We start from the raw sequence: 12,163 nt of genomic DNA on the forward strand, positions 1-12,163 counted from the left end.
ACCTGAACTTTGAAATAATCCAGTTATATTCACTTTAAAAAGGTACCAGTCTGTCCACGGCATCTGGATCCAGCCCAGGACAGGACTGCCAGCCTCCGTGAGGCTCCGGGAACCTCGACACGTTCCACCCCACCCCCCACCAAACTGCTGTGACCTAGTGGGCTCAGGGTGGCCCTGCGTGCCCGGCCTGATGCCCCAGGCCCCATGGCCCAGGGGGCAGTGGTGGAACGTGGGCTCCCTCACCAGCAAGACCAGCCACTGCTGTGGGATGGTGAGGGAGGCGGGGCCAGGAGAGGTCGGGGGTGGGCGGCTGTGAATTTGCCCCTGGTGATCCATGGCCAAGGTCCCCGGCTCGCTGTCCCACTGGACCTCACTCAGCACAAGTGCAAAGCTACAAGGATCAGGAATTTTAAGATGGGTTCCCTCAGCATCAAGGCCCTTTGGGGCGGGAGCCCCAGGTGACTGCCCTGCCTGCCCCCACGGTCCCCTCCAGCGATGGCGACACTGCCTTCTGACTCCAGGAGGGCAAGGACCCATTCCTGCTGCCCCTCCATCTCTGACCAAGGTCACTTTCCCGGGAAGCCCTCCCTGCCACTCCCTCTCCCCACCCCCCTTACCAGTGCTCGGAGCCCTGGGAACTTCACCCCAGTCCGTGTCCCTACATCAGCGGGGAAGCCCGGTGAGCAGGGTCTTCAGCCCGAGGACCCAGAACAGTGGCAGGTGCAGGACGGGCCCCTCAAATCTTGCATCTGTGCGATTCTCTGTCCTTCTCCCGGCCACTGGCTCCTGGGAGGGGGCTGTGACTGTCCTCTCAGTGTCTGGAGCACAGTGGGTGCTCGGGGGATGCCCGTCTCGTGAACAAGTGGATGGAAAGGAGGATGGAACAGCATGAGCAAAGGTGCAGGAGGAAGATGGAGAGGAGGTGGGCGGGGGGCTGGCACCTGGCCTGGTGCTGCTCACAGAGCGGAATCAACAGGCGCTTACCGATCAAATAAACAAAACAAGGCCAGGCCAGCCCTAGGGGGCCTTGGAGAGGAGCGGGGATGTTAGTCAGGGGCTGGGCTCTGTGCCCAGTGCCCAGGCCTGCGGGGACAGCCTTGCACTGAGGATCCCGTGGATGTCACACACTGGCTACTTCTGCCAGGATCTCAGCTACAGGGTAAGTGGAGTTTGCAAAGGCCACTCAGAGGTGTCACCATCTTCCTGGCGGATTCCCCAAAGCTGCCGTCCCCACAGCGAGGCACCCCTGGGTGCAGCAGTCACCCACCCACGCCCGTTCACGCCCCTCCTCACCACCCGCCATCCTTCTGCTCCTGCAGAGCAGGAGCAAGCCCGGCCAGGGCCTGGCTTCTAGGAGCCGGCTCCGGCGCCATCCCTGACCCACCGCGGGAAGTCCCCCATCTCCGCGTTTCTGTCCAGCAAGGGGCTGAACTGTGCTGGAGGCACAGCTGAAGGAACCACTCCTACAGCCTTCTGGGCGTGGGCACTGCGGCCAGCAGACACACGGCTGGGTCACGTGCAGCGGGACAGCTGCTGTGTGACACTAGCACGCAATGCAGACTCTCTGAGCGCCAAAGCCTCCAAACATAAGACAGGGCTCCAGAGGGTGAGCAGAGGCAGGTCCTCAACAGGGCACGAGCGTCCGTCTAAGCACCCAGAGCTCGGGTCACCCCACTGTACTGAAGAGGATGCCGAGGCACAGGGGAGGGTCAGCAACCTGCCCCAGGTGACAGGCATGCGGCCGGGTCTGCCCCCACTCTGATAAGGCACCGGTCTGGGCACATGCTTTAGCCTAAAGGTACCCAGTCTCTCCCAAGTCAGATGTGGCAGGCACGGGACACCGGTCTGGGCTCCCAGCCCTCTCTGCAGGTGGGCACCCTGGATGGCAAACCCCTGACCCACAGACTTGACGAGGTTTCTTCCAGGTGTGGAGGGGGGCCAGGGGCTTTCAGATGCCACCCCTACAGCCGGCCATCTCCCACACCTCCTGCTGCAGACACCACCGCACAAGGGCCCAGGGCAGACTCGCACCCCAGACTACAGACGTCCCTTGTCCCATCTGGCACCAGACAGCAGGCGCCAGCAGCATCTCCATGCTTCCGCGTCCATCTGGAGAAGCTGGGAGAGACTGCCTTACGAATCTTCAGTTCTCCGAAGGCAGAGCTGCAGGAGCTTAACCTCACGGGACCTCTAGGAGGATTAATGAGATGTTCGTAAAGCGCCTGGAGCTCCCTGGAGACCAGATCTGGGCGAGGCAGGAGGAACTCAGCCCAGCGCAGCGTCTCCAGCCGCCCAAGAGGATGGGGCTCGGGGCCCAGCCAGCGTTCCGTGGGGAGGAGGGGAGGGGCGACACCTGGAAGGCAGCTCTTTGGTTAGCAACGTTTGGGACTCAATGTCGGCCATGAAACGACCGGCCAAGGAGGGAGGGGACAGGGACGGACCAGACCTGTCGTGAGTATCACCCACCTCAGTCAGCTCCTCCAACTGTCCCCGCACACTGGGCAGGGCCAGCTTGCCGGACCGCTCTGCACGGAGCCAAGTCCCCCACCCCTGGCATGACAGATGGCGAGATGTTATCACCTCCTCTAAGCAGGATTAAGGCTCAGCCGTGCTCACCGACGTACGCACCCAAGTGCCACGAGTGGCACGGGGATTTGAGAAGGACCAGAAAAGGGTGTTTCCCGAGAGGTTAAGTGTGCGACCCTGGGACCTGCCTTCACACGCTTGTATGAAGGAGGGGCCCCGGTGGAACCCCAAACCCAGGACAGCTCAAAGCAAAGACAGCAACATCACTGACTGTGCAGGAGCAATGTCAGCAGCCCCAAGGGCAGATCGGCAGCGCCGTGAGAGAGGCCAAGATTTCAAGTGTTCCAGCAGCAAATGTGGTAAGTCTGAAGTGGAGACCAGGAGGACTTCCTGGAGGAAGTGCAGCTGAAGGCAGAGGGGCCCAGAGCAGATGGAGGGAGGGGAAAAAACACCCGTCAGAGGAACAGGGCCACGTGCTCCGCTCGCCGATACACAGCCAAAGAAGGGACGAGAGCCCAGAGCAAGACGGACGCAGCCCGCTAACGCTGCCTGTGGACCAGTGCCTGCCAGGAGCTGGAGGGCAACATGATGCCTGCAGACGGTCAGAGGGCTGCCCTAGGGCAGGGCTGCCAACTACAGCCCACGGGCCAAACGTGGCCAACACCTGGAGCTGAGAGTGGATTTTGCATTTTTAAGGATTTTAGAAAAAAGAGAAGATTCTGTAAACAGAGACCTCCAGTCCGGCAAAGCCTAAAATCTTTACTGTCTCCTTTATAGAAGAAGTGTCTTGACACTGACTTAGGGGAACCTGGCACATCGAAGTGCCACCCTCTTCATCTCCGAGGCCCTGAGATGGGGGTACCTCGCCCTAGACCCCCAGCTGTCACCACCTGACCAAGTCTGGAGTTGGCAGGGGTCGCGGGTGGGAGAGGCCACTGGGGACGTGCAGGAGGGCTGGCTGGGGGCGGGGCGCCTTGGGCTGGGGGTGTGTGTGTGTGTCTGCGCCCCCTTGAGGGCAGGTTCAGCGGGGTGTCTGCATTCACCAGTGTCTCTAGCGGATGAAACTGTGCAGGAGAAAGCACTTGTGTTATGATCAGACTGTCACTAACGTTATCAATTGTGTTGAACAAATTCGCATTTTTATGACGAGTCAGGGGCAGGACTGAGGATCCAGCGACTGTTCTCAGCCTACCCTGGGGACAGCCGTGCACAGCCCAACCCTCAGAGGGCTCAGGGTACCCTGGGCCAGGCCCGGGCAGAAAGTGGAGGGCCTACCAGGGGTCAGGAAAGGGGGGCTGAGGGCCCTGAATCTCCCACAGGGTCTCAACCCTAAAACAAGCACTGGATGCCAGTGCCCCATCCCACCACAAACAACCACAAGAGTAACTGAGGCCTGCTGGCCGAGAGCCTTGCAGAACCAGGCAGCGGGGCAAAAACCTAACTCTCCCCTTGATTTCTGTTTCACGGCGATGCCGAGCCCACAAGGCAGATGGGGCACTTCAGGCAGCCCTGCCCCCTGCGCCCCCAGCGAGCAACCCGGGACGGCTGGCCTGGGACGTGGGGGCCAAAGGCCAGCGACCAGGACTCCCCGAGGCCTGGGGTGGGCAGGGGAAGGCCCCCGCCTGTTTCAAGACGATTTTAAACACATAAAACAAGATGCATGAGGTTGTGAAGGAAACTGAGTATTCTGAGGTGTGACGTCACTTTTGGTCATGCCCATGAGATGGCCACATACCTGCCACGCCTCCTGATGCGCCTGCCACATCAGCGTCTGTAATTTAGGAGTCAGAAGCCACCACACGGGATGAGCGGTCTGAGGCTTCCACGGGGCGAAGTCCGGGCCCCATTGCGCCTCTGACCAGGGAAATGCTTACTGGTCCAGAAGCCGCACAACGCAGACAGATTCTCCCCATCCGAGCCCGTGGGGACCCCCTGCGCTGGCCTTGCTCTGACTCCTGGTGGGCCGCGCTGTCCCTGCAGGGAGTGAGGGGCATTGTCTCCTTGCCTCCCCTCCCCAGACACCCAGCTCTCACCATAATGGGCCCCCGAGGAGTCCCATCCCAGCCCGATCCCCAAAGTCCAGGCCATTCCAGAGGGGGAGGTTCCAAGAATCTACTGTGGTCCACGGGGTCGAATGGCAGGTCCAGAAAGGGTGTGGTCAGCAGAAGAGTGGCCCCCAAAGATGTCCACGTCCTGATCCCTGTGACTGTCACCTCAGAGCAAAAGGACTTGCAGGGGGGACTGAGCTGAGGACCATGAGCTGGGGTGATGATCCCGGACTAGCCGGACGCCCAGGATCTTAGAAGAGGTGGGAGGGTCAGAGTGAGAGATGTGACAGTGGAAGCAGAGGTCACACAGAGCAAGAGGTGTCACCACGCCCCACTGCTGGCTTGGACGATGGAGGGAGGGGTCAGGAGCCTCTAGAAGCCGGAAAAGGCAGGAAACAGATCCTCCGCTGGAGCCTCCGGAAGGAACCAGCCCTGTGACACCTGGATTTAGGCTTCCAGCCTTCAGAACTGTGACACAATACAGGTGTGTTACTTTAAGCCACTGAGTTTGTGGTGGCTTGTTAATCCGCAAGAGGAAACCAATACCTGGGGCCCAGAAAGTGCTCCGCGCTGCTGTGCTGCTGAGGGTGCTGGGGTAGCAAGTTCAACAATCGGCTCTGTGCCTGGCATTCTTCTAAGCTCTGAGAGGCAGGGCCTGCCATTTATCCCACTTGACAGATGGGAAAACTGAGGCTCAGAGAAACTATGAAGAGTTCCAGGAGATCCGTCGGGTGTGTCCCAAGAGGACATGGATTCCCCCAGCTCTGACCCAGCCGGCTGACCCCAGACATCCCCCTCTAGCTTCAGGGGGACTTGCCATTAATGCCCAGGATGCCCTGAGGTGGGTTCCTGGACATGTGATAAGAAGCATATCTGGGAAGAGGCAGCTGTGGGAGGCACACAGGACTTCCCCTCCAGGACCTGGGGAGACTGATGGCTGTGGTGGGAACAGGAGGACGAGCATGGGGCTGAGGTGCCGCGTTCTGCTAGGAACCTGGGAGGGCAGGGTGAGCGGACCGTCACTGGCCTTTAGCGGAGGGTGGCACCGAACCACTGGCTGCCTCTGGAGCAGAGTCCTTGGAGTGACGCCCCAGGGTCCCCTTTAACTCCCTTTCTGCAGACCTCCATCCACCCAAGAAAGCTCCCAGGCAGGGTCTGCTCTGGGGAGAAGCCGGCTCCAGGGAGAGCCTTTCCAGAAGGGAGATCATTGGCCTAGACAGTTCTCTCAGGAAACAGTAACAACACAGCCACCGCCTCCTGGGGGCTCAGGACTCAGCCAGCACTGCGGTATCACCCTCTTCAGTCCCTACCACGGCCTGGGGACGGGTCCTGCATTAGCTCCACCTTAAAGGCAGGGAAATCAGGTCTCAGAGAGCCGCAGGCCCTTGCCCCAGGTCTCAGAGCAGTGATTGCGGGGCTGAAGCTTGGGCACCCTGCATACCCCTGGGAGTCTTGGGAAGGCCTCTCCTGGGGGGGGGGGAGGGACAGCCCCCCAGGCACTTCTCATCCCACCTGCACTGCCTGACACCTGTAGTACAAAGAAGGGGGGACACAGCATTACCCAAGACCCCCGACTTGATCCCTGCCCTTAAGGCCGTTCACAGAGCAGGAGGGACAGGCAGTGCCAGCTCTGAGGAGGGCACCTCATTCACCTGGGGAGGGTCCAGAAGCCCCTGGGGAAGGGGTGCCTGGGTCTCAGGTAAAGGACAGCAGGAGGGTCCCTCCAGGTGGAGGCACAGAGCCTGAGAGCATGGCCACCGGGGCCAGCCCCGTGATGGATAAGGGCCGAGGTGATGCAGGGCAGTGGCCATTGAGGCCACCAGGGCTCTGGGACCTCTGCTCTCGGTGGTGAGAGGTGGGAAGACTTTAAGCTGGGGAAGCAGTGAGCTCTGCCTTCTGGGAGCCTGATTCTGTCTGCCAGTGGGGTGGAGGGTGAGAGAAGAGACTGGACTGCCACCTGTCAGGTCAGACAGCCACTGGACCCAGGGAGGCGGGGCGGAGCTTAGAGGTGGGTGGGGCTTGGAGGTGGGTGGGGCTGGCGGGGCGGGACAGGTGGAGGGGCCAGGCTTGGAGGTAGGCGGGGCCAGAGGAGGAGCAGGGCTTGGAGGTGGGCGGGGCTGGGGCAGGGGTGGGGTGAAGCCGCAGGAGGGGCGGGGCCAAGAGGTGGGTGATGCAGTAGTGGGCGGGGTGGGGCGGGGCCAGGTAGGCAGAATCCTGAGAACCAACAGGGCTTGATCAGGGATTGGCTGGCAGGGGAGGGTCCAGGATGTGTCTGGACGTCAGGCCTGCTCAGTTGGGTGCATGGCAGTGCCTTTTCCCGAGGTGGGAAACCTAGATTTAACAGAAGTTGGTACAAAATGTGACAGGCGCACACCCATTAGGATAGCACTAACAGAAAACCAATGTCAAGGAGGATGTGGAGAAATTGGAACCCTGTGCACTGCTGCTGGGAATGTAAATTAGCACAACCATCACAGAGAAGTCTGGCAGTTCTTCAAATAAATTAAGCTAAAACTACCTTCTGACCCAGTCATCCTACCTCTGGGTACGTGCCCCAAAGAACTGAACACAGTTCTGAAAAGGACATTTGTACACCCGTGTTCACAGCAGCATTGCTCACAATAGCTACAGCATGGAAGTGACCCAAGTGTCCGTCAACGTATGAGGGGATAAACGAAATGTGGTCCTTCCGCACAATGGGTACCACTCAGCCTGAAACAGGAGGGGATTCTGACACACCTTACCCGAAGCGTGATCCGCGGCTTTATGCTGAGTGAAGTAAGGCAGACGTAAAAAGAGAACTAGTGTGTGAGTCTGCTTACAGAGAGTGGGGTAGGGGTCTCCAGGGCCGGGGGAGGGGGTTAGTGTTTAATAGGGACAGAGTTTCTGTTTCACAAGGTGACATAGCTCTGGAGAAGGCCTGTGGTGACGGTCGCACAACAACGTAAGGATGCTTAACACTCGCGAACTGCGCACTGAAAAACGGTTAGAATGTAACATTTCTATTATGTGTATCTTACAGGTTTTTAAATTTGAAAAAATGCCATCCACACCGAGGGCCAGAGGGGCTGGGCAGCTCACCCTGGAGAGCTCCACGTCAGCAAGCGGGACCCCGAGTCCGGCCCCTGCAGCCCCTCCTGGCAGCCCCCAGCACCCTCCAGCCAGTACTGATCAGACAGGGCCCTTCCACTGAGCCCAGACTCGGCCTCCGAACCCCAGGCAGCCACAGCCCAGCAGTCAGAGGCTGCGGGGACTGCTCACCCTAGCTTGTCCAAACTGGCGCCAGGCTCCAGACACAGGGCGGGCTGTCTCGGGCCTTGGCTGGGGCCCCCTGGCTGGCCAGGTGCCTCGGCCAGTGCCCAGGATGACCGAGGTCACAGCCACGGTGGCACTCTGCTGGTAATCTCGCCCTTGTTCAGCCACTTCACGTAATTACACTGCCCGGGGAATTAAGCTAACAAGTGCCCGTTCAGTTGGAAAGGGCAGGATCTGGGGCCGCAGGGGGCAGACGCCGCTGCTCCAGGCCTGCAGCCAGCCCAGCCCCCGAGCCGCCCACCTGCCTGCTGGCCAGGCTGGGCCAGACTCTCACAGAACCCTGCCAGCAGCCCCCACGCAGGCGGCTGGAGAAGGAAGCCGGTTAGAAAGTCCAGCCGGCTACCTCGGCTACCCCGGCTACCCCGGCTACCCCAGCTTCCCCAGCTTCCCCACGGCGAAGCTCTGGGCCCCTCCCCCACCCCCACGCGGGGTCGCTGCAAGTCCTCCTTCTCCTCGCCGTCCTCCTGTGCCTGTCCTGTGCTGGGGCTGCGTCAGAGTCCACAAGGCGGGGAGACGGGGAGAGATGGGGGATCTTTGTCCTAATGCTCCTCCCAGAAGGCAAAGACAGTATTCTCCACCCAGATGCTGTGCTGGGGGTTCAAATACTGGCTCAGCTGCTGAACGGCTGTGACCCCAGGAAGTGACTTTCACTTGCTCTTGTAGCACAGTGTTTGCTGAGCTTCTCCTTGGTGCCAGATCAGGTCTGGCTCTGGAGACGCCAGTTAACAGGCAGCGCCTCACACCCAGAGAGCGAGGGGTCGGGGGCAGGTGGGGCGGACAAAGCCTGTTCCTCGGCCCCACTAAGACGGGGCACCACAGGCCGCAGTGCAGGACCTGGGGCTCAGGGGAGGCTGCACAGGGGAGGGGACACCTCGGTCTTCAAGAATGACCACTCTGTGGCCGGACACGGCGGGAACGTCTGCTGTCCCCCAGTAGCCACTGGCCCCAGTCCCCCGCAGCAGTGCACGGCCACCGAGAGAGAGGACCACAACTGCCAGCCCCCCTTGTGGCTGGGCAGCATTCTGGCCACTGGGGTGTGAGAACAGTGCCTTACGCACCTGCGGGGAGGGCAGGCGGTGTGGATGTTACACTCAAGAAAAAGCCTCTTTTTCTCTAGGCTGCGATGAGCTTCCTTGTTGTGATAAGCCGTATGGAACACATGTGCTCTGTTCGTCCTTTCCAAGCGTGTGACGAGGTGGCAGTGGTCACATTCACAATGTTGTGTGACCATCACCACCATCTATCTCAAAACCGTCTCTCACCACCGCTGACAGAAGCCCCGTACCCAGGGATAAGCAGTCACCCCGTCCCCTGCCCGGCCCCTGGACCTCTGACCCTTCTCTTCATGAATTACCCTCCTCCTCGGCATTTCACGTGGATGTCCGTTTCTGTCTGGCTTCCGTCACTCAGCACCACGTCCCTGGGGTTCATCCCCGTGGTGGCCTGCATTAGACTCTAAACCACTGTTGTTTTGGGTCTTGTCGGTCTGACCTCCTTCCTAACACACCAGGTGCCATAGACAGAATTTTGTTCCCCACAAAACTTATACATGAAGCCCTAACCCCCAAATGTGGCTGTATTTGGAAACAGGACTTTTAGGAGGTACTTACAGTTGAACGAGGTCACAAAGGTGGGGTCCTGACCCAGTAGAACTGGTGTCTCATAAGGAGGGGAAGAGAGAGCACGCTCTGCGTGCCCGGGAGAGAGGCCACGTGCGGACACAGAGAGAAGGTGCCGTCTGCACCGAAGGAGAGAGGCCCGGAGCCTGACCCTGTAGGCACCTGCCCTCGGCTCTGCAGACCCCAGAGCTGGGAGAGGCAGCGTCTGTTGTGTAAGCCCTCGGTCTGGGATATTTTGTCACACATTCCGAGCTAAGACACTGGGCAAAGATGGGGACGAATATGCCAGGAGAGAGGCTTGGAGCACGGAAGATGCTCCGTTTCCTCAGCTGTGGAAAGGGTGGACCCGCTCCTGTGATGATGCCCTGGGGGCCTGTGAGGACAGGCAAGTTTGGGAGGCAAGTTCACAGTCAGGGCACCCCGACAGGTCAACTCTTGGGATTGCTGGCAATCCTGGAGAGACCCTCTGCCCAGGATTTATTGTCATGGGCGACACCCCAGCCTCAGTGGCCCACACTCAGGACGAGTTTGCCAAAAGGTTGGCCAGGCAATAGAAGGGATGCTGAGCGTGGTGATGGCCCGGGAACAAGCCCCGAGATCCCCAGTGCACGCGGGGCAGGTGTGCCTCCGTCCCACCTCATTTAACCCAGAGCCTCCCAGGAGGCCGGGCCGAACAGGAGCGTGGACCGGGGACAGGTGCCCGCGCTGCACGCAGGTGTCGGGACACTGGCCGGAGCTGTGCTCTCTGCGCTGTTAAATATTCTGACTGTCACCCCAAGAATGGTTATGCCTGTTTAGGGGAAATAGGAAACACAGATCTAAACAGAAACAGAAAATGACTCCTGTTCTCCAGACAGGGAAACCGACTGGGTGAGGCGAGGCAGCACGGCCAAGGTGGCGCGCGGCCCTGAGGCCCCCGTCCCCGCCACACACGGAACAGAGAGACCTTCAAGGAGAAACAGCAGGGCTACAACAAGGCTGGAGACTCCGGGCCACAGCCCTTTCTATCCCCCAAACCCCAGCCCTCGGACCCTGGAGGCAAACTGGTGGCACACAGCCCGCATCCAACACGGAGATAGGACCCGCAGGGCTGCGCCCTCTGGGTGCTTGGCAACCAAGAGCAGCTCGTCTGCAGCAACAGTTTTCCTGGAGCTCAAAGAGGGCAGGGATTTATCTCTAGTCCCTGTCGGGAGGTGCCAGGTGACCAGTGCACGTATGTGGTCGCCCTCCAGCTGGGCGGTCACCCTTCCACAAGGAGAGGGTGAGCGGTGGCCGGAACGCAAGGAACAGTATTTGTACATGGTGAGAGGACTGCAGCCCAGCGGGAGAGTCCCTCCAGCTCCTGAGTTAGAGTTTAGCAAATTTACTCTGAGTTCCCACTGCCCTGAGGATCCCGAGGTGGAAAGACAACCCCTGAGGGCTTCCTGGGGGCAGGGGCACGCTGAGCAGGCACAGGCATCCTCCCGGCCCATCCCAGCTGCCCCAGGAGTGGGTCTATCACCACGCCCGATGGAGATGGGGAGCTTCATATGAGGTCAGACCCCCACGGCTGGCCTGACTCTGCAGCCCCCAACACTCACTACTCAGGAAGACTCCCCCAGCCCCTCCTCGCTCCTGTTCCCACTGGGCACTGAGGAGGAAGCTGTCACAACCTCAGGGAACTCACAGTTCCAACAAACAGACAAAAACTCCTGCACCGCCAGATAGATGCCAACACAGAAGGGAAGGGAGCTTGCTTTGGGATCACAGAAAAGGAGCAGCTGACCCCCTCTCAGAGTCGGAGATGAGTTCTGAGAGGTGCGTCTGAACCGGGTCTTGAGGGATGCACAGGAGTTGGCTGGGATGAGCTGAAGGACGGGCACTCGAAGCAGAGGGAACAGCGTGTGCAGAGGAAGGCTGCCCAGAGGGTGGGTGGGGGGATGGCAGTGCAGGACTGCGGCCGGGGTGGCAGGACACAGGGCCAGGATACAAGGAGGGCCATCGTCTGCTGGGGATCTGGTCTTGGTCCTGTGGCTTGGAAGCACAGGGACAGGGAGGGCAGACTGCTCATCTCACAGCTGCTGATGCACCAGGCTGTCCACTGCGGAGACGACCAGACAGGAGGCACCAAGGACGGGCAGCTGTGCGCTCTCCCAGAGGAAGGCACTGCGGAGCAGGGGGACCTGCGCCCCAATGCTGATGTCCCCTCTCTGCACTGGGCAGACCTTCCATGGAGCCGGTCAGTCCCCATGCAGGTGAGACCAGCCACCACACTGGGTACCCCACGCCTAGACTGCTGGCTGGTGCTTCTGGACCTCCATGGGCATCCGGAGGCCTGCCCGAGCTTACAGAAATGCCACGGTGGAGTTGGACCTGACTGCCAGATCTCTAACCCCCACGCTTCCCTTAATCCCAAGTGCCACCAGCCTGCCCAGCCCCTGCGAGAAGGGCAGGCCCCGCAAACGTCACTTCAAAGCCTCATCAGGGGCTGGTGCCTGCGGTCACAGCCTCAGGGTCCCCGGGGAGGGGGTGCCAACTCAAAGGGGGCTCGTGGCTGCAGGCCTGACCCCTCCCTGAGGGCCTTGTGGGCCCCCACCTGCACTCTGTGCAGAGGACAGGACAGCCAGGCCCGGGACCCTGCTGCAGGGACTGCATCCCGCTCAGCACCGCCCGCTC

General features: G+C 60.5%; 1 protein-coding gene across 1 annotated transcript in view; it reads right to left on the minus strand.

Annotated features, from left to right (window-relative positions):
* Window positions 1–12,163, minus strand: part of JPH3 (junctophilin 3) — a 71,998-nt gene that overhangs the window by 19,179 nt on the left and 40,656 nt on the right. The gene's annotated exons all lie outside the window — the stretch shown is intronic.

The sequence above is a fragment of the Camelus bactrianus genome, chromosome 21 (assembly GCF_048773025.1).
Source record: "Camelus bactrianus isolate YW-2024 breed Bactrian camel chromosome 21, ASM4877302v1, whole genome shotgun sequence".
NCBI classification, from domain to species: Eukaryota; Metazoa; Chordata; class Mammalia; order Artiodactyla; family Camelidae; genus Camelus; species Camelus bactrianus.